Source organism: Schistocerca gregaria, chromosome 3, assembly GCF_023897955.1.
Source record: "Schistocerca gregaria isolate iqSchGreg1 chromosome 3, iqSchGreg1.2, whole genome shotgun sequence".
NCBI lineage: Eukaryota > Metazoa > Arthropoda > Insecta > Orthoptera > Acrididae > Schistocerca > Schistocerca gregaria.
In genome coordinates, this window is record NC_064922.1 from 96,248,245 (window position 1) to 96,275,854 (window position 27,610).

Consider the following 27,610-nt stretch of genomic DNA (forward strand, 5'->3'; position numbering starts at 1 on the left):
GAGGGACGAAATTCCCATCCAGTTTAATTTGTTTAACTTAAACAGTTTTGCTGAATATTTACAATTTTATCCAAAGGAACAGTTACATGAAACAATTTCATATGTAATTGTTTTGCTTTGTGGTATCTAAATTATTGTACTGATTGTTTACAAGTCCAAGGTGTTTTTGGCTCAACCGTTCACAAATTGCAGTAAAGTTCTTGAACTTTCGACACACCTCAACATTCTTCCACTTGTAAATTTCATTTGCTACAGCTCTTATTTCACTGGTAAGGAGCGCACATCATACGGTCGGCGAGTCCTGGCATCTGTTCTGTTGCAGCTCCTCCGCCACACCAGCTGGTTGCTTGATACAAACAAATGCCTGTTGCTCGCGCCAGGGATCGCACCATATCCCGAGGGCTGCACTTCGGCTTCTCAGCTCATCAGCATCGTTTCTATGAAACAAATTAAGGGCAGCATCAGAGACAAAACATTTGTTACGCGCTATGCAGCCCTGAAAAAGAGTTAGGTTTCACATATTCGCCTGATCTCTTTTTCTTAGGAGCTGCTATGTACGGTGACAATCAAATAGATGATGTGCAAGTAATTTGTTCTCACAGAACGTGAAACAATACAACACCAGAATTACTTAAATATTTAGTAACCCTCTTTTGGTTTTACCAATGGAGTTATATAAGCAAGATTTTTCTATTTTCTTCAAGTTCGGTCATGTACCTAGTTCCAACGCTAAATGGCCTGATGTTTAAGACGTCAGAGCAAAAAGTGGGTACATAAGTTGTCCACGACGTGCGCGAATCAAACACGAGCATCCAGACACACACACACACACACACACACACACACACACACACACACACACACACACACACACACACGAGAAATTTTTCGTACACACACACAGACACAGACAGACACACACGAGAAATTTTTCGTACACACACACACAGACACACACGAGAAATTTTTCGTAAGATATTAACCAGACTTCTGATATTCAACATAGCTAACGCTTTTTTATTTCTCCGTGCTTGCTAGTATATCATACCCAAAGTGGCTGTGCTTGCACCAAGAGTCAGTTACGTGATATGTGAATGAATATTTAAAATGTGCACCATGAAACGACAAAGTAGTGATTTATCTAATTATTTTTGATTAACTATTGTACTTTTGAAGACATATTTACAGTTCATAGCTTTAGACGCCACTATGTCGTTAGTCCAAGAAACAAAACTTACTTCAGCTGCTTCGAAGCTGTGTCCAAATCTTAAGCAGCAGTTGTTATCAGTCCTTAAGTTTCTTATTGCCTAATCAAATTCCTCAGCATCACCTGATGTAATTCGATTACATTCCATTAGCCTCTGAAACGCCCTGTTGAATCCACAGGACTGGACAAGTAGTAGGAATTGTGGAAGGGGGCCCAGAATGAGCGGCTGTCAGTTACACTCCAAGCATAACACTATATTTAGTCGTCCAAACGTTACAGCGCAACTTCTAAGCTTGACTGACGACAGAAAACGACTTTATTTCTGAAACGGCTGAAGGCCCATAAATTAAATAGAACTGCTATAAATATTTGTTTAATTTTTTTAAGACAGAAGGCTCTAGGCTTTAACCTGAAATAGTATTTAAGGCCAACTAATGTAAGATTTGACTAGGCAGATTAATTTTTTAACAAGCGGCTGAAGGCCGATAATTTTAAAACATAACTACGTTAACCTTTCAACAGGCAAATTGCCTGAGCTTTATGTTCAGGAAATTTAAGACTTGCCCAATTTATAAAAACGTACTTTTAAAACGGATGAAGGTCTTTGATATTGGGAACACAACTAAATGCATACAAATTAAGATATTAAAAACACACAACAAAGGCAGTACAGGACAATGGCGCTCAGAAATTTCTAGGGGGCTTGGTCTGCCCTTGAAATCTTAACGTTCGCTTAGTCGGGACAAGAAGTCAGCCCAACTATACTTGATCCGCCGGCAACAACCAATAGACAGTCAGAGACCCAGCTACAAGACGACTTGCTAACCACTGACCAGTATAAGATAATTCCAAAGCCAAAACGTTACAGACATAGCCGCCCACAACCAAAAATACATTAAGCTGTGAAAAACTACACACCATGTTGGACAGCAACAACAGGTGAGGAAAGCACACTGCCTCAATTTACGTCAGCGACCGGAACACTAACAGCCACAAGGCATAAAATTCTGCTAGTACACTGTAATTTCAAACCGACAAATATAGTTATTTCCACCACACGGAAGCTAAACCTTAACCAACTCTAGCACTCGCTGTTGTTCCCAGGAATACCTCCAACAGCGGACCACCAAGCGAGGGGACAAGGTGAACAGACGTGGCTTCCGTAACTAAATCACCACTGAACTTCATGTGATGGGTAGGTGAACCACGAACCTCGTAGCACTCTGAACAGCCCCCACATGCTCCGACACTGCACAGAGACCACCAACGGGCCAGGCCAACTGCACCGTCCAGAAACTTGCTTGTTGATCCACTCCAACCGACTGACTGGCTGCACGCCACCAAGCTGGAACTATTATCACCAGACCAAAGATGGTATACGGTAGGTGTAAAAAGAGGAAGAACTATGGCATAACCTCAATAACCTCGGGAAACCAAACGCAGAGTAACAGCCAAGTTTCAAGACAACGCATAAGCCATGGTAGCACGGCTCAAACACCCCCCACAACCCTAACCCAGGGAGGAGGTAAACCAAACACTGAGCTACTTGAACTTAACCTGACTAAGGGGAACCCGATATTACTTACCTGAGCTGTTCTCTTTGGCAAACAGATTTACTGGGACTAATACACGCATGATGTTGTACAGCCGATAAACACGAGGAGTAAAATTACTGCGGTTCCCAGCACGCACCTGCCTCCCTTGGAAATTGCGGACATAAACCTAGTCCCACGGCCTGCCCTTAAAGGTTTCCCGATTACGATTATAACGTCCCACTTGCTTATTATGAGCTCTGAGTATATTAAGCCTGGCCCAGTTCCAGACTTCTTTGATAACATGCCGATTATCGTCGACTGGAATAAGATCTTGAATTCCCCCACAGCTTCGAAAGAGGGGAATTAACTGGGTAGGAAAAGATGAAGGATACAGGCATATCTAGCAAGGCTTGATGACTGGGGGTATTAAAGGCAAAACCAAGTCAGGGAAGACTCTAGTCCCATTTACTGGGGGTTTTCTGATAAATAATCAAAGGACTCAAGATTCCGATTAACTCTCTCCGCAAAGGACCCCTGGGAATAACATGTGGTGGTGGTGGCATGCTTGACACAGCTCTGAAAACAGAATGCCTTGAAAGGACCTGAAAGAAAGGCTGGAGCGTTATCGCCAACTAACTGCTTGGGTGGCCCAAAAACACTGAAGATACTAGTTAATTGATTAATGGTGTTCGTAGCAGTAACGTTACGTCTCGGAAGGAGCCAAGTAAATCTAGAGAATGCATCGATAATAACTAGTACATATCGATGACCTCTTTTAGTACGAGGTAAAGACCACAATCTATATTGAGCTTGTGCATGGTAGAGAACACTCGTTCAGAACTGAACCAACCTTGTTGAAGAGCATTGCTGGGTTTAGCTAAATTACACAAGCAGCATTAGGATGCCATTTGTCTCACATCCTGGTCCATGGAGGGCCAAGGTAAATGCTCCGTGATTTTTTGGGAGACTGAAGTCCCTAAACGGCCACCCACCATCGAATCATGAAAATAACGAAAGACCGGACATACCAAGGTTACAGGCAAACAGACATTATACTGCTTAGCATTGCCGACCTCCCTGCAAGGAATACCCCTCTTGACCTCATACTCGTCCGACAGCTCTCCTGCCAACACACGTTGCTTAAAACTGGCCCAAACAGGGTCCTGATCCTGATGCTGAGCAACGTCTTCGAAGAAAAGGGGACTTTCACCCAACACCATGCAATTAAGATTGTCAAGTTCCACTTGCTCCCTTGTCTCACTAATCGTAGCTTCGGAAAACATCTGGCTGAGAACATCCGCAAGGACATTTTCAGAGCCCTTCACATGCTTGACTTCAAACGGAAATGCTGAAATACGTACTGTCCACCTGGCAATATGGCCAGTTTTACGTGGCTTAGCCAATACCCAGCTGAACTGTTGAGTGTCGGTTTCCAACTGGAAAACCCGATGTTCAGGGTAGAAACGGGTCTTCTGTAAGGCAAATAAAACAACCAAGGAATCGCACTCGTAGACAGAGTACTTAACTTCGGCATCAGTTAACCGACGAGACGGGTAAGCTAATGGCTGTCTCTGCCCCTCAAACTCCTGGAGGCGAACAGCAGAAATCCCCGCATTACAAGCCTCACTCTGCACAATACTTTTTATTGAAATCGGCTACACCAAGAATTGGCGGATGAACTGTCACTGTGTTGATGTGCTCAAAGGCAGCCTCCTGGGTGGGACCCCATTCAAAACGCACACACTTCCGGCGTAACTGATTTAAGGGCGCCGCCAACTGAGCAAAATTAGGAACGAAGCGCTAAAGTAATTTGCCATGCCTATAAATTTAGCAATTCCCACTTATCAGTAGGAGGAGGCAATACCCGCAGGATTTTCGTTTGCTCTTGGTCAATGCAAATACTCTGACCCGACACTATATGACCTAGAAAAGTCACCTGCTTAGCAAGCGTGATTTTACTAGGCTTAACAGACTGGCTCCCTGTTACCTTAAGAGAATTGAACTGATATGATCCAAATGATCCTCAAAAGAACGACTGTAGATAACCAAGCCATCCAAATAATTACAGACACGCACTAACTTCAAGTCACCAAGGATATTATCCAACAAACGAGTAAGCTCCACCGCTCCGGTAGCTAGTCCAAAAGGAAATCATATTCGACAAAGTTCCAAGCAGTACAAGAGTCAGTAACATGTTTACATTTCTCAGCCAAAGGAATTTGATGATAGGCCTGATTCAAATCAAGGACGTAAACCAGTTAGCGCCGGCAAAGTAAAAGAATTGTGCAGATCCGGTAGAGGTACTGATTCAAGTGCAACCAATGGCAGTAGTCGGTCACAGGTCTGTAATCGCGCCCCTGGTCTTTAGGTACCAAAAATATTGGAGAAGCATAAGCCAAATCAGAGGACCTAATCATGAGTTTCTGAGAGATCTTAGCCCTGGGTATCTTTACCTTCTGGGGTGAGAGGCGATATGGAGATTGCCTAATTGGAATATCATCGAGGAGACATATGATATTCGAGAACGCTAGTGACACCGAGGTTATCACTAAGGAGTTGGGGAAAACCGCGCAACAGCTGGCTCAACTGAGAGACCTGATTGGGCAAGAGATGGGCCAAATCAAATTCATTAGCTGCAAACTCCACGGCGAAGATCCTGGCAATCTGCCGTACCCTAGATTTAGCGCTTTCTCCAAGACCAAACTTCTCGCTAGGAGAAAACAAAGGACAAGCTGTATCCGGAATAATCCAAGATCAACCCGGATTTATGGATGAAATCACACCTTAATATTAGGTTAACAGTTCTTTAACCAAGGCTGAAGATATAGGCCAGGAAACATCGGTGACGGATATACTCCCCAGACCCATCCCTCCAGAGGTAACGCCCGGCCATTGTCCACTCAACATCTCTGCACTGACGAAGCGACCGAACCAAGTTTCCTAAGATGCCCTAATTCCAAAAACCACTCAAAACTTGATAATGAAAAGGAACTGCCAGAATCCAAGAGAGCACAGACGGGCTCGCCACCTACCAGAGAAGAAACGTAAGGTCAAAGGTGTGATGAGGGAGCGACAACCCGGGTACACTAAGGCCTGAAGGTACGAACCCGAGTTTGAGGACGAACCTGGCGTCATCTACTTGCTCTAGGAGCATGAGGATGAACACAAGATAGTAGCAAATGAGCTGTACTGGTGCACCTGAAACACTGGGGTCACCTTTTGATAACTTAAATGGATACAGATCGGCGCCTACGTCACCCTCCTTGTTCTCCTGACGTACGTGGTTCTGAAGAGGTATAGCAGATGCTGCTCTAACGCCATCACAGAGCTCTCCCCATGCTTCAGGCTGCTTATGGATAACAAAATGCGACGTATCTGCATTAATAACGATAGAGACTAATTATTGTTCAGGAAAATCAATAAGCTCCTCACCCTGCTGCACTTCCCAAATATAACGACACTCGAGTTGTTTTCGAACCCCGGTGGTTAACCTTTGGCTAATTACGAGCTACCTTATTTGCGGCGAGGAAAGCTATTCCCCCATGGCACGTGAGAGGAGATTCTGCAACTCGCCTCTAGCTAGCGGGTAAAACAATGACAAAATTACTTGGTGCGGAATGCGAAAGGCGGGCGCGTGTTGGTCTAGACGGACCAACAACCACAACTTCACACGATCAAGTCGCTCTACAAGCAATTCAGTAATATCCCGAAAGAAATAGGCCAGATGATTAGGCAACTTGGCGAACACAGTACCTAAATTAACAGAAAATGGAACAGTGCCATCGTCGGGCTGACTGATGCTCTCGCTGATAGCACACCATCTCCAAACTTCCTCCCATCCAACACCAAACACGTGAGCTTAAAGTGTAATACCTTACCTGGTTCCCCAATTCAAGGGTCAAATTTTCTTGTGATGGTCCCCAAATTTAACAATTACATCGGCTACCCGATTAGTTAAATGCATCAACTGTGCTCGCACCCGATCCAGCTGAATGTCACTAGGTTGGGTTCCCTCTAGTAGACAAATAGTGTCCTCAAGGCCCGTAACAGCCTCATACAGATATTTCATCGCCGCTCCTGTCTCACCGCCCACCGCCGACGTGACGTCAACCGGCGGCAGCACGGCAGTCCGCAAATGGACCACCAGTTCCGGAACACTTCCCTCAATCTGTTGGCGCCTTATTGCCAACTCATAGACAATGTGGTCTTTCCTGGGGAGACTGATCCCCGGACACACGCACCTGAAACAAGCCACACAGGGAGCAGTACGGTGCCATAAAATACAAACAGAAAAAAAGAGTGAAACTGACAGCAACTAGAATGGCAAGCACAAGCGTAACCACGCTCTGCTACCAGTGAAACGCCCTGCTGAACCCGCAGAACAGGACAAGTAGTAGGAATTGTGGAAGGTGGCTGTCAGTTACACTCCAAACATAACACTTTATTTAGTTGTCCAAACATTACAGCGCAACTTCTAAGCTTGACTATCGACAGGAAACGACTTTAATACTAAAACAGCTGAAGGCCCAAGCATTAAATACTACTGCTATAAATATTTGTTTTATTTTTTAAGACAGAAGGCTCTAGGCTTTAACCTGAAACAGTAGTTAAGGCCAACTAATGTAAGATTTTGTTAATTCCACCACACGGAAGCTAAACCTTCACGAACCCCAACACTCGCTGTTGCTCCCAGGAATATCGCCAACAGCGAACCACCAAGCGAGGGGACAAGGTGAAAAGACGTGGCATCGGTAATTATATCACCACTCAACTTTCATGTCCTGGGTCGGTGAGCCCCGAACCTCTAAGCACTCTGAACAGCCCCCACATGCTCCGACAATGCATAGAGACCGCCAGTGGTCCCGGTCGACTGCACCGTTCAGAGACTTGCTAGCTGTTCCGCTCAAACCGACTCACTGGCTGTACGCCATCAAGTCGGAACTATAAACACCAGAACTAAGATGGTATACGATGCAAATATCGATACACACCGCTGTTGCCATGCTAGAAAGAGGAAGAAACACTGCATAACCGCAATAACCGCGGGGAACCAAACGCAGAGTAACAGCCAAGTTTTAAAACAATGCATAAGCCTGGGGCAGCAAGGCTCATCCTGGTTTTGCTTTTTTTGATGTTCATCTTGTATCTTCCTTTCAAGACGCTCTACATTCCATTCAGCTGTCTTCCACGTCCTTTGCTGTGACAGAATTACAATGTTGTCAGCAAACTTCAAAGTATTTATTTCTTCTCCATGGATTTTATTTCCTACAAAAAATTTTTTTGGTTGCTTTTTTGCTTTGTCAATATACAGACTGAATAACATTGGGTATAGGCTACAACCCCGCCTCACTCCGTTCTCAACCATTGCTTCACTTTCAGGAGCTTGGACTTTTGTGACTGCCATCTGGTTTCTGTACGAATTGTAAATAGGGTTTCGCTCCCTATTGTTGACCCCTGTTGCCTGCAGAATTTGAAAGAGAGTACTCCAGTCAACATTGTCGAAAACTTTCTCTTAGTCTACAAATGCTAGAAACATTGCTTTGTCTTTCCTTAAGATAAGTAGTTGGGTCTGTATTGCCTCACGTGTTCCAACAGTTCTACGGAATCCACGCTGATCTTCCTCAATGTCGTCTTCTACCAATTTTAGCATTAATCTGTAAAGAATATGTGTTAGTATTTTGCAACCAGGACTTATTAAACTGGTCGATCGGTAACTTTCACATCTGTCAACACCATCTTTCTTTGGGATTGGAATAATTATGTTCTTCTTTAAGTGTGACGGTATTTCGCCTGTCTCATACATCTTGCTTACGAGACGGTACAGTTTTGTCATGGGTAGTCCACTAAAGGCTATCAGTAGTTGTAATGGAATGTTGTCTACTCCCAAGGCCTTGTTTCGACTTTAGTCTTTCAGTGCTGCATCAAATTCTTCATGCAATACGATAGCTCCTATTTGAACATCTACACTCCTGGAAATTGAAATAAGAACACCGTGAATTCATTGTCCCAGGAACGGGCAACTTTATTGACACATTCCTGGAGTCAGATACATCACATCATCACACTGACAGAACGACAGGTACATAGACACAGGCAACAGAGCATGCACAATGTCAGCACTAGTACAGTGTATATCCACCTTTCGCAGCAATGCAGGCTGCTATTCTCCCATGGAGACGATCGTAGAGATGCTGGATGTAGTCCTGTGGAATGGCTTGTCGGTTTCCAACTGGAAAACCCGATGTTCAGGGTAGAAACGGGTCTTCTGTAAGGCAAATAAAACAACCAAGGAATCGCACTCGTAGACAGAGTACTTAACTTCGGCATCAGTTAACCGACGAGACGGGTAAGCTAATGGCTGTCTCTGCCCCTCAAACTCCTGGAGGCGAACAGCAGAAATCCCCGCATTACAAGCCTCACTCTGCACAATACTTTTTATTGAAATCGGCTACACCAAGAATTGGCGGATGAACTGTCACTGTGTTGATGTGCTCAAAGGCAGCCTCCTGGGTGGGACCCCATTCAAAACGCACACACTTCCGGCGTAACTGATTTAAGGGCGCCGCCAACTGAGCAAAATTAGGAACGAAGCGCTAAAGTAATTTGCCATGCCTATAAATTTAGCAATTCCCACTTATCAGTAGGAGGAGGCAATACCCGCAGGATTTTCGTTTGCTCTTGGTCAATGCAAATACTCTGACCCGACACTATATGACCTAGAAAAGTCACCTGCTTAGCAAGCGTGATTTTACTAGGCTTAACAGACTGGCTCCCTGTTACCTTAAGAGAATTGAACTGATATGATCCAAATGATCCTCAAAAGAACGACTGTAGATAACCAAGCCATCCAAATAATTACAGACACGCACTAACTTCAAGTCACCAAGGATATTATCCAACAAACGAGTAAGCTCCACCGCTCCGGTAGCTAGTCCAAAAGGAAATCATATTCGACAAAGTTCCAAGCAGTACAAGAGTCAGTAACATGTTTACATTTCTCAGCCAAAGGAATTTGATGATAGGCCTGATTCAAATCAAGGACGTAAACCAGTTAGCGCCGGCAAAGTAAAAGAATTGTGCAGATCCGGTAGAGGTACTGATTCAAGTGCAACCAATGGCAGTAGTCGGTCACAGGTCTGTAATCGCGCCCCTGGTCTTTAGGTACCAAAAATATTGGAGAAGCATAAGCCAAATCAGAGGACCTAATCATGAGTTTCTGAGAGATCTTAGCCCTGGGTATCTTTACCTTCTGGGGTGAGAGGCGATATGGAGATTGCCTAATTGGAATATCATCGAGGAGACATATGATATTCGAGAACGCTAGTGACACCGAGGTTATCACTAAGGAGTTGGGGAAAACCGCGCAACAGCTGGCTCAACTGAGAGACCTGATTGGGCAAGAGATGGGCCAAATCAAATTCATTAGCTGCAAACTCCACGGCGAAGATCCTGGCAATCTGCCGTACCCTAGATTTAGCGCTTTCTCCAAGACCAAACTTCTCGCTAGGAGAAAACAAAGGACAAGCTGTATCCGGAATAATCCAAGATCAACCCGGATTTATGGATGAAATCACACCTTAATATTAGGTTAACAGTTCTTTAACCAAGGCTGAAGATATAGGCCAGGAAACATCGGTGACGGATATACTCCCCAGACCCATCCCTCCAGAGGTAACGCCCGGCCATTGTCCACTCAACATCTCTGCACTGACGAAGCGACCGAACCAAGTTTCCTAAGATGCCCTAATTCCAAAAACCACTCAAAACTTGATAATGAAAAGGAACTGCCAGAATCCAAGAGAGCACAGACGGGCTCGCCACCTACCAGAGAAGAAACGTAAGGTCAAAGGTGTGATGAGGGAGCGACAACCCGGGTACACTAAGGCCTGAAGGTACGAACCCGAGTTTGAGGACGAACCTGGCGTCATCTACTTGCTCTAGGAGCATGAGGATGAACACAAGATAGTAGCAAATGAGCTGTACTGGTGCACCTGAAACACTGGGGTCACCTTTTGATAACTTAAATGGATACAGATCGGCGCCTACGTCACCCTCCTTGTTCTCCTGACGTACGTGGTTCTGAAGAGGTATAGCAGATGCTGCTCTAACGCCATCACAGAGCTCTCCCCATGCTTCAGGCTGCTTATGGATAACAAAATGCGACGTATCTGCATTAATAACGATAGAGACTAATTATTGTTCAGGAAAATCAATAAGCTCCTCACCCTGCTGCACTTCCCAAATATAACGACACTCGAGTTGTTTTCGAACCCCGGTGGTTAACCTTTGGCTAATTACGAGCTACCTTATTTGCGGCGAGGAAAGCTATTCCCCCATGGCACGTGAGAGGAGATTCTGCAACTCGCCTCTAGCTAGCGGGTAAAACAATGACAAAATTACTTGGTGCGGAATGCGAAAGGCGGGCGCGTGTTGGTCTAGACGGACCAACAACCACAACTTCACACGATCAAGTCGCTCTACAAGCAATTCAGTAATATCCCGAAAGAAATAGGCCAGATGATTAGGCAACTTGGCGAACACAGTACCTAAATTAACAGAAAATGGAACAGTGCCATCGTCGGGCTGACTGATGCTCTCGCTGATAGCACACCATCTCCAAACTTCCTCCCATCCAACACCAAACACGTGAGCTTAAAGTGTAATACCTTACCTGGTTCCCCAATTCAAGGGTCAAATTTTCTTGTGATGGTCCCCAAATTTAACAATTACATCGGCTACCCGATTAGTTAAATGCATCAACTGTGCTCGCACCCGATCCAGCTGAATGTCACTAGGTTGGGTTCCCTCTAGTAGACAAATAGTGTCCTCAAGGCCCGTAACAGCCTCATACAGATATTTCATCGCCGCTCCTGTCTCACCGCCCACCGCCGACGTGACGTCAACCGGCGGCAGCACGGCAGTCCGCAAATGGACCACCAGTTCCGGAACACTTCCCTCAATCTGTTGGCGCCTTATTGCCAACTCATAGACAATGTGGTCTTTCCTGGGGAGACTGATCCCCGGACACACGCACCTGAAACAAGCCACACAGGGAGCAGTACGGTGCCATAAAATACAAACAGAAAAAAAGAGTGAAACTGACAGCAACTAGAATGGCAAGCACAAGCGTAACCACGCTCTGCTACCAGTGAAACGCCCTGCTGAACCCGCAGAACAGGACAAGTAGTAGGAATTGTGGAAGGTGGCTGTCAGTTACACTCCAAACATAACACTTTATTTAGTTGTCCAAACATTACAGCGCAACTTCTAAGCTTGACTATCGACAGGAAACGACTTTAATACTAAAACAGCTGAAGGCCCAAGCATTAAATACTACTGCTATAAATATTTGTTTTATTTTTTTAAGACAGAAGGCTCTAGGCTTTAACCTGAAACAGTAGTTAAGGCCAACTAATGTAAGATTTTGTTAATTCCACCACACGGAAGCTAAACCTTCACGAACCCCAACACTCGCTGTTGCTCCCAGGAATATCGCCAACAGCGAACCACCAAGCGAGGGGACAAGGTGAAAAGACGTGGCATCGGTAATTATATCACCACTCAACTTTCATGTCCTGGGTCGGTGAGCCCCGAACCTCTAAGCACTCTGAACAGCCCCCACATGCTCCGACAATGCATAGAGACCGCCAGTGGTCCCGGTCGACTGCACCGTTCAGAGACTTGCTAGCTGTTCCGCTCAAACCGACTCACTGGCTGTACGCCATCAAGTCGGAACTATAAACACCAGAACTAAGATGGTATACGATGCAAATATCGATACACACCGCTGTTGCCATGCTAGAAAGAGGAAGAAACACTGCATAACCGCAATAACCGCGGGGAACCAAACGCAGAGTAACAGCCAAGTTTTAAAACAATGCATAAGCCTGGGGCAGCAAGGCTCATCCTGGTTTTGCTTTTTTTGATGTTCATCTTGTATCTTCCTTTCAAGACGCTCTACATTCCATTCAGCTGTCTTCCACGTCCTTTGCTGTGACAGAATTACAATGTTGTCAGCAAACTTCAAAGTATTTATTTCTTCTCCATGGATTTTATTTCCTACAAAAAATTTTTTTGGTTGCTTTTTTGCTTTGTCAATATACAGACTGAATAACATTGGGTATAGGCTACAACCCCGCCTCACTCCGTTCTCAACCATTGCTTCACTTTCAGGAGCTTGGACTTTTGTGACTGCCATCTGGTTTCTGTACGAATTGTAAATAGGGTTTCGCTCCCTATTGTTGACCCCTGTTGCCTGCAGAATTTGAAAGAGAGTACTCCAGTCAACATTGTCGAAAACTTTCTCTTAGTCTACAAATGCTAGAAACATTGCTTTGTCTTTCCTTAAGATAAGTAGTTGGGTCTGTATTGCCTCACGTGTTCCAACAGTTCTACGGAATCCACGCTGATCTTCCTCAATGTCGTCTTCTACCAATTTTAGCATTAATCTGTAAAGAATATGTGTTAGTATTTTGCAACCAGGACTTATTAAACTGGTCGATCGGTAACTTTCACATCTGTCAACACCATCTTTCTTTGGGATTGGAATAATTATGTTCTTCTTTAAGTGTGACGGTATTTCGCCTGTCTCATACATCTTGCTTACGAGACGGTACAGTTTTGTCATGGGTAGTCCACTAAAGGCTATCAGTAGTTGTAATGGAATGTTGTCTACTCCCAAGGCCTTGTTTCGACTTTAGTCTTTCAGTGCTGCATCAAATTCTTCATGCAATACGATAGCTCCTATTTGAACATCTACACTCCTGGAAATTGAAATAAGAACACCGTGAATTCATTGTCCCAGGAACGGGCAACTTTATTGACACATTCCTGGAGTCAGATACATCACATCATCACACTGACAGAACGACAGGTACATAGACACAGGCAACAGAGCATGCACAATGTCAGCACTAGTACAGTGTATATCCACCTTTCGCAGCAATGCAGGCTGCTATTCTCCCATGGAGACGATCGTAGAGATGCTGGATGTAGTCCTGTGGAATGGCTTGCCATCCCATTTCCACCTGGCGCCTCAGTTGGACCAGCGTTCGTGCTGGACGTGCAGACCGCGTGAGACGACGCTTCATCCAGTCCCAAACATCCTTAATGGGGGACAGATCGGGAGATCTTGCTGGCCAGGGTAGTTGACTTACACCTTCTAGAGCACGTTGGGTGGCACGGGATACATGCGGACGTGCATTGTCCTGTTGGAACAGCAAGTTCCCTTGCCGGTCTAGGAATGGTAGAAAGATGGGTTCGATGACGGTTTGGATGTACCGTGCACTATTCAGTGTCCCATCGACGATCACCAGAGGTGTACGGCCAGTTTAGGAGATCGCTCCCCACACCATGATGCCGGGTGTTGGCCCTGTGTGCCTCGGTCGTATGCAGTCCTGATTGTGGCGCTCACCTGCACGGCGCCAAACACGCATACGACCATCATTGGCACCAAGGCAGAAGCGACTCTCATCGCTGAAGACGACACGTCTCCATTCGTCCCTCCATTCACGCCTGTCGCGACACCACTGGAGGCGGGCTGCACGATGTTGGGGCGTGAGCGGAAGACGGCCTCACCGTGTGCGGGACCGTAGCCCAGCTTCATGGAGACGGTTGCGAATAGTCCTCGCCGATACCCCAGGAGCAACAGTGTCCACAATTTGCTGGGAAGTGGCGGTGCGGTCCCCTACGGCACTGCGTAGGATCCTACGGTCGTGGCGTGCATCCGTGCGTCGCTGCGGTCCGGTCCCAGGTCGACGGGCACGTGCACCTTCCGCCGACCACTGGCGACAACATCGATGTACTGTGGAGACCTCACGCCCCACGTGTTGAGCAATTCGGCGGTACGTCCACCCGGCCTCCCGCATGCCCACTATACGCCCTCGCTCAAAGTCCGTCAACTGCACATACGGTTCACGTCCACGATGTCGCGGCATGCTACCAGTGTTAAAGACTGCGATGCTGCTCCCTATGCCACGGCAAACTGGCTCACACTGACGGCGGCGGTGCACAAATGCTGCGCAGCTATCGCCATTCGACTGCCAACACCGCGGTTCCTGGTGTGTCCGCTGTGCCGTGCGTGTGATCATTGGTTGTACAGCCCTCTCGCACTGTCCGGAGCAAGTATGGTGGGTCTGACACACCGGTGTCAATGTGTTCTTTTTTCCATTTCCAGGAGTGTATATACAGTGATATGGAAGGATTTATGATTGCAATACAGGATCAAACAATAAACACAAGATATTACAGCAAGCGTATTATTAAAGATCCCAATACCCCAACAGATAAATGCAGACTTTGCAAACAACATATAGAAACAGTAGATCACATCACAAGCGGATGTACAATACTAGCAAATAAAGAATACACCAGAAGACATGACAATGTAGAAAAAGTAATAATAAACAACTGGTCATACTACATAAACTAGTAAAACAACACATTCCCACATAGCAGTATGCACCACAAAATGTACTGGAGAATGATGAATACAAATTATACTGGGACAGAGCCATTACAACATAAAACACCACCACATAACAAACCTGACATCATACTCATCAATAAAAAGAAGAAATTAACACAACTAATCAAAATATCCATACCCAATACAACAAATATACAGAAGAAAACAGGAGAAAAAATTAAAAAATACATCTAAGTGGCTGAGGAAGTCAAGGACATGTGGCATCAGGATAAAGTTGACATCATACCAATTATACTATTAACTACAGGAATCATACCACACAATATGCACCAGTGCATCAACGCAATACATCTACATCCAAACGTATCTATACAGCTACAGAAATCTGTTATTATTGATAGTTGTTCAATTACCTGAAAGTTTCTAAATGCAATGTAACATATGCCATACAGTTAAAAAAGAAGTCACGCTTGAGCAAGGTCCGCGTCACTTTCCATTTTTAACCTGACATAACGTCTCAGAAAGAATAGATGATGATGATGATGATAATAATAATATGCACAACTTGTCTGAAAAACGAATTTTTCATTGTTTCAGCTTTCAGTTAAATTTTTGTAATTTTGACTGGTAAGAATTGAGTCTCTAGCAAAAGATGTTACTATATCCTGCTACTGGATAATGATACTGCAGCAATAAAATATAAACGCGAGAAAAAAATAAATCTTTAATGGCAAAGGAAAAGGCAATTTACAACAACAAAACACTGTGCATTCACAAGCGTCTGCAAATAGCAAAACTATGCCAAAGGCCGTAGGGCGAGGACCATGTAATTCTCCGTAAACAATAAACTGCTTGCTATGACCATGACGTCGCAACTGTTCACATTAGGTTCGCTTGACCAGTCGCCAGCGGGCTGATGCCCATGCGCAGTTGACGCGCGTTTGAGCAGTAACTTCTCCGCTTGCCGCTACTTGAAGTGGGTGTGTCAACTGTATATGCATTAGCAGCAAGCAGCCAGATGCTACCGAAAAAAATTTTTCTTGCGCGCCCTAGCTGCCAGATTTGCTCATACGCAGAGTCGTCTGAGTTGTTGTGTGGAGGGGATTAGTCTCCACGTGACCCGTGATTAAGTTAAGTGATTTCGCTGCTTTCTTCGTTTACAGCTCCCACGTCAAATGAAAACAAAACTTATTTCTATCAAGTTCCATGCACATAATTACGGAGGGCAAAAATATGTTTTTTAACTTGTTTTCTGATTTTAGTTTCGTGGTGTGCGTACTGTAAGACCTTCGGTACACACATTATCAGATTAGTTGACTTGTCGCTCTAACGAAGTAGGCGAGTGTCAGCAATATGTCTCGTGGTCTTAACGCAGCGTGTTTGTCTTCTGCCATTAGGTCAGACGATAGAAACGCCACTTGCAAGGCTAGAGTAGCAGATTGACGGTGACCAGCTTTAAACAGAACCTGATTAATTTTCGCACACATTTATTAAAATAATAAAAATCATAGTCATTACATAACTTGATTCTGGATGCTGTTTACAATTGACAATCTGAAGTTCCTTTGGTCTTGGTACATGAATCTTATTCTCACATATCTCTGATACTTGAAGAGTGTATACATTTCTCTTCATGGCTATGTACAGGAATATGATTATCTTATTAGGCGCAGACTGAATTTGTCTGTACCTGTCTATAGTGAAATTTCAGACTGGTGCAGACTGACTAATCGAAGGTCGGTACACTCGTTATAATACCTCCCCCGTTCAGGTATCACTGCCGAGTATGATCAGAAAGGAGAAAAGGTTCTCCGTTAGCAGCAATCTCGTACGTTGCGCGTTACATATTAATACGTGGATCAGCAGAACCAGAATTTGGTCCGTCTCTAAGACAGTGCCATCTCATATTGCGGAGATGGACGAGAGCTGTGACTGAGGTGTTGTGCTTAGCGTTGCGCGCACTAGTGCGAAAGTTGTGTACGCTCAAATAACGCGGAACTTAATCGCCTTGCAGAACAATGAGGTTATTTTTGCAAGTTTGCTAAAGAAATTTGGCTTTATTAATCTTTCACCTGAGGCAATCATTTTGTTTGAAACGGAAGTGTTTCATTGTACAGTATTGGTTAGTTCCAACTGTTCGCTGAATTTCAAGTCCACGTTATCTTCTGCCATGCATGGCATTATACTATAATAAAGAAACAAAAATGAGATCGTGGAGTACTGATACTTGAAGAAAATTTACATCCCAAAAATCACTCTCAAAAACTTAATATCAGATGGGACCTACTTCATTGACAATCTGGAAAAAACCAATGTGCACTTCAAGCCGAATTATGCTGTTTAGTGGGGTTTACGAAATTCCGGTGATCTTGAGAGTATGCTCTTATGCCCTGTTTCTTTTATATTGTAATGTAAGCTCTCTTAGTGCTTTGTACATATTTACATGTGAGCTTCCTACACCACTGCAGCTCCTCACGCGCAGTAATGCCTCTTTTCTGGCGCTCTGTGGCAACTGGTAAATCGAACCTATTTCTAACAGTCTCCAGATAGTATTGCGAACAGTGGTTCGAAAAGCGTTACTTTCAAAGTAAATTTCTTTTTACGCAAGATGAATTATGTTACGTGTGAGCGAGTGGTATGGATTTCTAAATCACAGAGCGTTTAAAATTGAGCAGTTTGAGGGCCAGCCACTTACAAGAATTCCGAGCCCAGGCATTTATCTCAATTTTAAATTTACTGGCACGTTTGTGTGATGTATATTTAAGTACAACACACCTCAAGAAAGAGAAATATTACGTGTAAAAGCTCAGCTTTTCTTGTAGCTATCCTATGTGCATTAATATAAACCGTTAACTTTTTCTCTGTGTGTTCGCGCTACGTAACCACTGATCTTGCTATTTGCTGACTATAACACGTGTCTTACGCTCTGAATATCTGCTGTCATCGGCTGACTAGATCACGTGGCATCAGATACTGTATGATTGCCTCACGAAAAGACATCGCAACCTCTGTTTCAACGCTCCGGAAACTAACGCGCTGTGCTTTCTTCTAGACGAACCAAGATATATGCAACGTACTCCATTCACCTACCAGATCTTGACAATAAAATAAAGTCTTCAGTTTCATAAATACGGTGATTCTAAGTTACCGACAGGTGTTTGTGAGGCACTGATTCCCCATGTATACATCTGCTTTACAGATGTCCTATTTATGGAGTTAGTGACGGCAAGACGTGTAATTTCACATGTCAAACACGGCTGATATGCGTTTGTTTCCTTGTAAGAAGCGTTCTCCGTTACTATAGAATATTTTATATGAGTGATGCAAGAATAGTACAATTTCTGAACCGTGATCGGATGTGAACAGTGGACGCCATACACCTCTGCAGGTTTATAAGTGGACGTATCACGAAGAATCAATGTTTTAAGGAAGTAGTTCTTTTTCGTTTTAAAGTTTGTTACCTCAGTTTATCGTAGGGAAACCTGCAAGAAGAAAGTATGTCATGTGCTTGAAATATATTTCATACATTGGAATATTAACAGTGTTGCATTCCACACGACTTTTAGAAATGTGCACCGCTCTAACATTATAGAGTGTTAAGTGCAGAACAGTGTAGCCTTAGGATCGCATGTGTTTATGATATCTCTTACCAATACGTTCTTAGTACTGTCCCCAAACACTAGTACGATGCGTTACAATTGAGAGCGCAGTTGATATACATAAAATGATTCAAACTCCGTACATCTGGAGTTTAATCATGCGTAAAAACCACACGTTTCTTGTTCTTCTTGACTGCTATTGCAACACAACACTTTCGTCTCTACTACTATACACCGATAAGGGGTGCTAACCTCCTGGACATGCGCGCATGTGGAGAAATCTTGTGCACTTGGATGGGTACAGCAAAAAAGATTGGTGCGGAACAGTGCTCAGGGATTCGGCTCGCTCTATTACCTCACGAGATGCGAAATGTAGCGGTCTACTTCTGGACAGCTGCATATTAACTCAGTGACAGTGCTGCAGACAATGAGATCTTTCAATCTCTAACTTTATCCTAAGAATGCGAGAATTCTCTGTGACCATTGCGTAGGGAATGATCTTAAATTACACACTACGAGCAATGTGCTAGAAATGTGTAGATCGCTGTCTGGTATACTTTGGTGTATATGTTCGAGAACTGACAGTGAATAGATTTACTGCATAGTCATCTATCTACATTCGTAATCAAGGATTGGTTCCCTTAAAGTAGTGTTAGTCATGATACAGAGACGGGGAAGCATGCTGCCGCGTCATTGGTCGGTGTTGAAATCACGAGAAAATTGCATTATCTTCTCAATGACTCTGGTGCTCATACTGAAAAAGTATAGGCGGCGGTTAGTAAGAAAATGAAGAATGCACCTTTCCACTTGTTTGACCTTGCCGACGAAGTCCTATTCATAATCCGTTTCCTAAGGAAACATTTCCATACGTCTACCCTGCATTCATAGCACCAGAAGTGCACCTGGTGGCAATTTCTAGAACTAACTTTTTCCAGCGTAAAACGGTTGCGTATTATCTCATGAGAATATTCGCTGCCATACTATACGGCCCACACAGGACCTATACATCTACATGGATACTCTGCCAATCACATTTAAGTGCCTTGCAGAGAGTTCATCGTACCACCTTCACAATTGTGTATTCTTCCAATCTGATATAGCGTGAGAAAATAACGAACACCTATATCTTTCCGTACGAGCTCTGATTTCCTTTATTTTATCGTATTGATAATTTCCCCCTATGTAGGTCTGTGTCAACAAAATGTTTTCGCATCCGGAGGAGAAAGTTGGTGAATGGAATTTCGTGAGAATATTCTGTCGCAACGAGAAACGTCTTCTTTTAATGAAGTCTAGCCCGAATCCTGTATCATTTCTGTGAGACTCTTTCCCATATTTCACGATAACACGAAATGCGCTGCCTTTCTTTCAACTTTTTCGATGTACTCCGTTAGTCCTATCTGGTAAGGATCCACATTGCGCAGCAGTATTCTAAAAGATAACGGGCAAGCGTAGTGTAGGCAGTCTCCTTAGTAGGTCTGTTACATTTCACTAGAGAAGCACGCGATTTCACTAGAAGCCTCTTGTACGTCACAGTGTCAAAAGGCTTCTGGAAATCCAAAAATACAGAATCGATCTGAAATCCCTTGTCAGTAGCACTCAACACTTCATGCGTATAAAGAGCTAGCTGTGTTTCACAAGAACGATATTTTCTTAACCCATGTTGACTGTGTCGATAGACCATTTTCTTTGAGGTAGTTCGTAATATTCGAACACAATATATGTTCTAAAATCGTGCAGCATGTCTACATTAACGATATGGGCCTGTAATTTAGTGGATTACTCCTACTACCTTTCTTGAATATTGGAGTGACCTGTGCAACGTTGCCAACCCCAGAGGCCGAACGGTTCTAGGCGCTTCAGTCCGGAACCACGGGACTACTACGGTCGCAGGTTCGAATCCTGCCTCGCACATGGCTGTGTGTAATGCCCTTATGTTTGTTGGGCTTAAGTAGTTCTAAGTTTTAGGGGACTGATAACCATAGATAATAAGTCCTTTAGTAGAGCTCAGAGGCACTTGTGCAACATTCCAGTCTCTGGGTACGGATCTTTCGTCGACCGAACTGTTGTATATGAGTAAGAAGTATGAAGCTAATGCATGAGCATACTCCAAAAGGAACGTAATTGGTATACAGTCTGATTTAAGTTGCTTCACTACTCCGAGCATATTTACTTCTAGGTTACTCACGTTGGCAACTGTTCTCGATTCGAATTCTGGAATATTTACTTAGTCTTCTTTTGTGAAGGCATTTCGGAAGGCTGTGTTTTGTAACTACTTTGGTAGCACTGTCTTCGATAGTATCTCCGTTGCTATCGCGCAGAGGAGGCATCAGTTGTTTCTTGCCGCGAACATACTTCACATACAACCAGAATCCCTTTGGATGTTCTGCCATGTTTCGAGACGAAGTTTCGTTGTGGAAACTGATATAAGGATCTCGTATTGAGGTCCGCGCTATATTTCTAGCTTCTGTAAAAGATCGCAAATCGTGGGGATTTTGCGTCTGTTTAAAACTGTCATGTTAGTTTCGTTGCTTCTGCAACAGTATTCTGACCTGTTCAGTGCACCAAGGAGGATCAGCTCCGTCGTTTGTTAATTTATTTGGTATAAATCTCTCAATTGCTGCCTATACTATTACTTTGAATCTAAGCCACATCTGGTCTACACTTGTATTATTAATTTGGAAGGAGTGGAGATTATCCCTCAAAGGCGTCAAGTGAATTTTTATCTGTTTCCTGAATAGGTATATTTTTCGTTTATTTTTGGAGGATTTGGGTTTACAGCATTCAATCTCGCTACGACAACCCAGTGTTCACTAATCCGTGGATTCGTTTTGATACTCATTATTAACTCAGGATTATTTGTTGGTAACAGGTCAAGTATGTTCTCACAACCGTTTACTATTCCCGTGGGCTCATGATCTAACTGCTCGAAATAATTATCAGAGAATGCATTTACCACAATTTCGGATGATGTTTTACGCGTTCCTCCGGAATTAAACATGTATTGTTGCCGACATATCGAGGGTAAATTAAAGTCACCACCAACTATAATCTTATGAGTGAAGTACATGTTTGAAATCAAATTCAGGTTTTCTTTGAACCTTTCAGCAACTGTATCACCTGAATTGGAAGGTCGGCAAAAGGATCCAATTATTTTATTCCAGTTGCCATCAGTGATCTCTGCCCATACTAACTCACAGGAGGTATCTACTTCAATTTCGCTGCAAATTGACCTACGTCTGACAGCAACGAACCCGCCACCGCCAACCGTGTTTAGCCTATCCTTTCGGAACACCGTTAGGTTCTTCGCAAAAATTTCGGCCGAGCTTGTATCTGTCTTCTGCCAGCTTCCAGTCCCTATAACGATTTGAGCATCAGCGCTTTCTATTAGCGCTTGGAGCTCCAGTACTTTCCCAACGCAGATACGACAATTTACAACTGTTGTACCGATGGTTCCTGTATGTACTCCACGTTCTTCCTGTGTTCGGCCTGCACCCTTTGTGACTGAAGCCGTTTTGTGTTTTCCCGAGACCTGAAAACCCGCCCAGCCCCTGCTACCCGTGTAGCCGCCTTGTGCGTACAGTGGACACCTGACCTATCCAGCGGAACCCGAAACCCAACCACCCTTTGGCCCAAGTCGAGGAATCTGCAGCCTACACGGTCGCAGAACCGTCTGAGCCTCTGATTCACACCCTCCACTCGGCTCTGTTCGAGAGGTCCGCAATCGGTCCTGTCAACTATGCTGTAAATGGTCAGATCTGCTTTCATCTTGCAAGCAAGACTGGCAGCCTTTACCACTTCTGTTAGCCGCTTGAAACCAGACAGAATCTCTTCTGATCCAAAGTGACACACATCATTGGTACCGTCGTGAGCCACCACCTGCAGTTGGCTGCATCCTGTGCTCTTCATGGCATCCAGGAGGACCTGTTCCACATCTGGAATGACTCCACCCGGTATGCACACTGAGTGCACACTGGTTTTCTTTCCCTTCTCGGCAGCCATGTCCCTAAGGGATCCCATAAGAAGCCTAGCGTTGGCGCTCCCAACTATCAATCCCAATAATCCCACCCTCTGTAATTGTCTGCATTTGTAGGTTGAAACAGGAGAGGTGACAGCGTCTGGCTCTGCGACAGCGTCAGCCACAGACAGCGCTTGGAACCTGTTTGTCAGACAAACCGGGGAGGCCTTACGATCGGCCGCCTGGGACCTCTTTCGCCACCTGCTACATGGTGGGGCGACGTCCCACTCGATCACAGGTGAGGGATCATCATCAGTGCCAGCTGTAACTGGGCTGTCCAGCGGTGAGGACCGATCGGAGGATTCGGACGCGCTGGACGTCAATTGAATCCCCACGGCCAGTCCACAACAGTGGTGTCCGTCCACTGCACCCTCAAGCTGTGTAACCGAAGCTGTCACAGCCTGAAGCTGAGAGCGAAGCGTCGCCAACTCGGCTCGCATCCGCACACAACAATGGCAGTTATTGTCCACACTAAAGACCGTTTTTCCTACATAGTTTAGTTTTCCACGGACTATCGGCACGTGCAGCGCAACTCTACTGTAGACCCTGACGAAAACGCAGGAACTGTGTGTAACACGCAGAGATTCAAAAAGCTAACTACTGAAGCACTCAGAGGAAACTAAATAATTTGCCCACGATTAGGAACTTTTAATATGTCACAAAATCGATTTACTTTCCGACTCAAACGAAAACGCGAGAACTGTGGCTATTATTTAAACACGCAGAAACACAAGAAACTAAACTATTAAAGCAGAGATGATATTACAAAATTCGCACCTGGTTAGGAACCCGTAAAAGTCACAATATCGGTTATTTTCCTGTTAATGCTTGTGTCGCTGTCGGCTACTGCTGCCTGAATGAGTACCTGTACTTTAATTATCACCAGAACTTCGTTTGGCTATGGAAGACACTACACTAACTGCACAAAAACGACTAAGTTTATTGTTACATGTTGTACCTGAACTGCTTCCACACATTTGTCACACAGTGCCAAGAAGTTCGTATTTTTCATTTGTCAAACATACTGGGATAACGGACACACAGCAAAACTAACGTGGCAATTTTATGATTGGAACTGAAAAGTCAGCACCTTATTTTTAATCCCTTGTTCCTGTTAAGAAATATGTATCTGCCAAATAATCAGCTACACTGTCCGCCCCTATTAGCTGAGTGGTCGGTGCGTCGGGATGTCATACCTAACGGCCCCGGTTCGATTACTGGCTGGGTCGGAGATTTTCTCGGCCCAGGGACTGGGTGTTATTTCATCCGCATCGACACGCAATTCGCGCGTAGTGGAGTCAACTCTAAAGACTTGCACCAGGCGAACGGTCTCCCCCACGGGAGGCCCTAGCCACACGTCATTTCCATTTCCATCAGCTACACTAGTTGATTACGAATCTAGTTTTTCCTCGTATCTTGATGAAACAGAACTTGGAACTGCAATAATTCAGCTTTCTCACAATGTTTGACTCTGCAGATTTTCTGCAGTTTGTAAAACCAAGTAAAAACTAACTGGATCGTAGGTTCTTTTTGCCTTCTAATTCATATGTACCTCCTCCGGTAAATCTACAATTCTTCCTGTAAGCTCATTATCATAGCCCTGCAATCTGTAAGCGGAATTGTTATCCTTCACTAAAGCGACAAATTCGTTACACAGTGTGTGTACGGACCCTAGCATAGTGAACAAACTGTTGCAGCGCGTGCGAAACTTTGGCTCGAAGCATGAGCAGAAGCCACTTCATATAATTTAACATCGTAAATGTGGCTGAATGCACTTATACAGTTAGCACCATACAGAAGGCTTTTGCGAATTTCCAAAGCTGCTGTTGTATTGGAACCCTGGTCGGAGACAAAAACAAAACTATGCAACATGTCCGGCGAAATTTTCGTATCAGTCCCTCTCTTGTGCGTCTTCTCGTAATATTTACTTCCGTGAGCTTAACGGCCGGGAATTCGCCTATGAATAAAACGTTATTCAAACTAGATCAATCTGTGTTTATGTAATGTGCCGTAAGTGTCAATGCACGTTTTATACGAATCAGTCGGAATATCAACTATCGTAGTCAATTTTTTATTAATAACTTACTTAATAACAAAATGTCTTATCCGGTTTTGGACTGCAAGAAGCCTCTTTTCTGATATGTCTACTTACAGCAGATATAATTGACATGACGTCTAAAACGCTGACTTCTCGATAATGTGCACCCATATAAATTTATTCTTGGCCTATTTGGTTTAAACCTTCATCAGACACCCCTCTCACTTCTAAAAGGTGTCATGTCCTTAGCACACATTGCAGCAAATTTCGCTGCTACGTTTTACTACTACCTACATTCCTGAAGGTGTCAATGTGCGAATTTTTACAAATGAATTTCCTTAAATCAGTTGCTCTCGAATAGAAAAACAGTAACGTTGATTAGTTACATATCCACACACACTATGTCGACCGACCGACAAATTTTAAGGCAGTCTACATGACGCACTTTCCGACCGACTACACTGAGTAACTTCAGCGCCGCCCGGCTCCTAGCTCTGGTTGTGACGTTCTTTTCTGTGATGTACCGCTTAGTATTCCACAGGAAAAGAATTCGGATTTGGCTTGGTTGTTTTCGAATTAACAAGAGCAGAAAAAGCTATGACAAAGCCGTGGGTAATGGAATGGACCATGGAATGTATCAAGTGCTCCTACTCTGTATTACTTACTGAGCTGGGACCCGAAAATTTTTGGAATTATTTAAGAGTGGATGAGTAATGTTCTTCGGAGCGCGTGAACGTCGTCAAACGATAGCTGCTCTTCGAAGCGCGTGAACGTCGTCAAACGATAGCTACATCACGATTTCTGGCCACTGGCGGAAGCTACGAGCAACTCAGATTCACCGCAATTCATCCCGACTATTATTATCTAAAATGATCCTTGAAACCTGCAAAGTGACTCGTAATGACATGAGGAAATATTCGTGATAAAGCAAAAGCGAAACGAAAATGAAATTATATTCATGTAAACGTTATGAATTTATGTTTGTGTGTAATATTCATAATACCCCTCGTAAGTTGGAGAAATTCATTACAAATTAGACGAAGACTGAAAATGGCAACGGCGCATATTACGTAACAAATTCAGCAACATATTCATAAAACATGAAGCACTTAACAGTTGTTAGAACTTATAAAAAGTCCTTCACTTTCCTGTTCATAGCAGAAGGGAGTGACGATAGGTAGCATTTTTGTAACACTTCTAATGATCAACCAGACGTATTTCATGAAGAAAAGTTCATGGACTGTCCGTAATTCGGTTATTAGTTTATGTTCTCGATACGTATCGAAAATGAATATCCAGTCTGTCTATTTAAGGGTATCAGGCTTCATTTCCGAAGAGTATCGGTAATAAAACCAACAGACCGACGACTAACAGTTATTCACAACAGGGTCTACGTTTAATTTTTCACTGTTTGCTACATGAAAATGCTACGGATTCGTTGCTTACCTCTGTATTGCTATTCTTCTCGCACGACATGTCCGACAGATACATGAAGACTCGAAAACTTTGTAGTAAAAATTTCGTCTGTCTCGCACACTGTCACGTTAGCCACATTTGGACTTAATTGAACCTCGCGCGTGGTGACTGAAAAGGAACTGTTGTCACGCGGTTTGCACGGCAAACTACACAATTTGTAGGTCGAATGGAGAGGAGGGGTGCGACTGTTTGCTGGTCTTACCTAACCAACCGACCGCAACGAAAATTCGGTCGGTCTTTCGATCAACAAGCAACACTCGTACAATTAGTAGGTCGGTCGGGCAACAAGCTACGCACGCACAATTTATCGGTCGGTCGATAAACCGGAACATTTGTAGGGTCCTTTACTGACAATAAGACTCTGACAATAATTGAATGAGAGGAAGAGCTCGAAAAACCAGATTTCGCAGCAGTATATTCCGATATCTCATAACAGGCTTCTGACTGCAGCGTTGAAGGTTTTGAATTCTGTACCTCGCCAGCTATGTAGTATACCGATGCAAACATTACGACAGCTCACTGGCCACACCACTGGAGAGTTACTGGCAATGCTTGAGACAAGCTCGGCTGGGTAGCTGAGCACGATTTCTCGCAGTTTGCTTGTAGCCTCAGAGCCGTTCCTCGAAACTACTACGAAATTAACGAGCGAGGTTACGCAGTGGTTAGCACATTGGACTCGCATTCGGGAGATTAATAGTTCAAATCTGCGTGTGGCCATTCAGGTACAGGTTTTCCTAAATTGTCTGGTGCAAATGCCGGGATGGTTCCTTTGAAAGGACACTGCCGACTTCCTACTCCATCTTTACATATTCCGAGCCTGTGCTCCGCCTCGTTGTCGACACGATGTTAAACTTGAACCTTCTACTCCTCCAGCTACGAAATAGAGTTAATATTTGCCCAGATCTGAGGGAATTAGATTAGGAAATGAGACGCTATTTGGGGAGCAAAAAAACTGACGATGCTCGAAGTAGGGAGGATATGAAATGTAGACTGGCAATTGCAAGGAATGCGTTGCTGAAGAAGAGGAATTTGTTAACATCAAGTGGAGATTTAAGTGTCAGGAAGTCGTTTCTGAAAGTACTTGTATCGAGTGCAGCCATGTATGGAAGTGAATCATGGAAGTGAAACAGGAAGAGAATAGAAGCTTTCGAAATGTGGTGCTACAGAAGAATGCTGAAGATTAGGTGGGTAGATCACGTAACTAATGAGGAGGTACTGAATAGAATTGGGAAGAAGAGGAGTTTGTGGCACAACTTGACAAGAAGAAGGGACCGGTTGGTAGGACATGTTCTGAGGCATCAAGGGATCCCAAA

At 44.1% G+C, this 27,610-nt stretch overlaps 1 long non-coding RNA gene across 2 annotated transcripts; it reads right to left on the bottom strand.

Annotated features, from left to right (window-relative positions):
• LOC126355131 (uncharacterized) lies at positions 1-26,459 on the bottom strand. Of its 2 annotated transcripts, none has more exons than XR_007565462.1 (3): positions 26,268-26,459; positions 11,414-11,776; positions 1-437 (listed from the first exon to the last, which is right to left on the bottom strand). It is a non-coding gene; the product is annotated as an uncharacterized LOC126355131 (long non-coding RNA). The 2 variants fall into 2 exon arrangements; XR_007565461.1 differs by lacking the exon at positions 11,414-11,776 and adding an exon at positions 6,621-6,983 and having other exon boundaries at positions 43-437.
• Between the last annotated feature and the right edge of the window lie 1,151 nt (positions 26,460-27,610).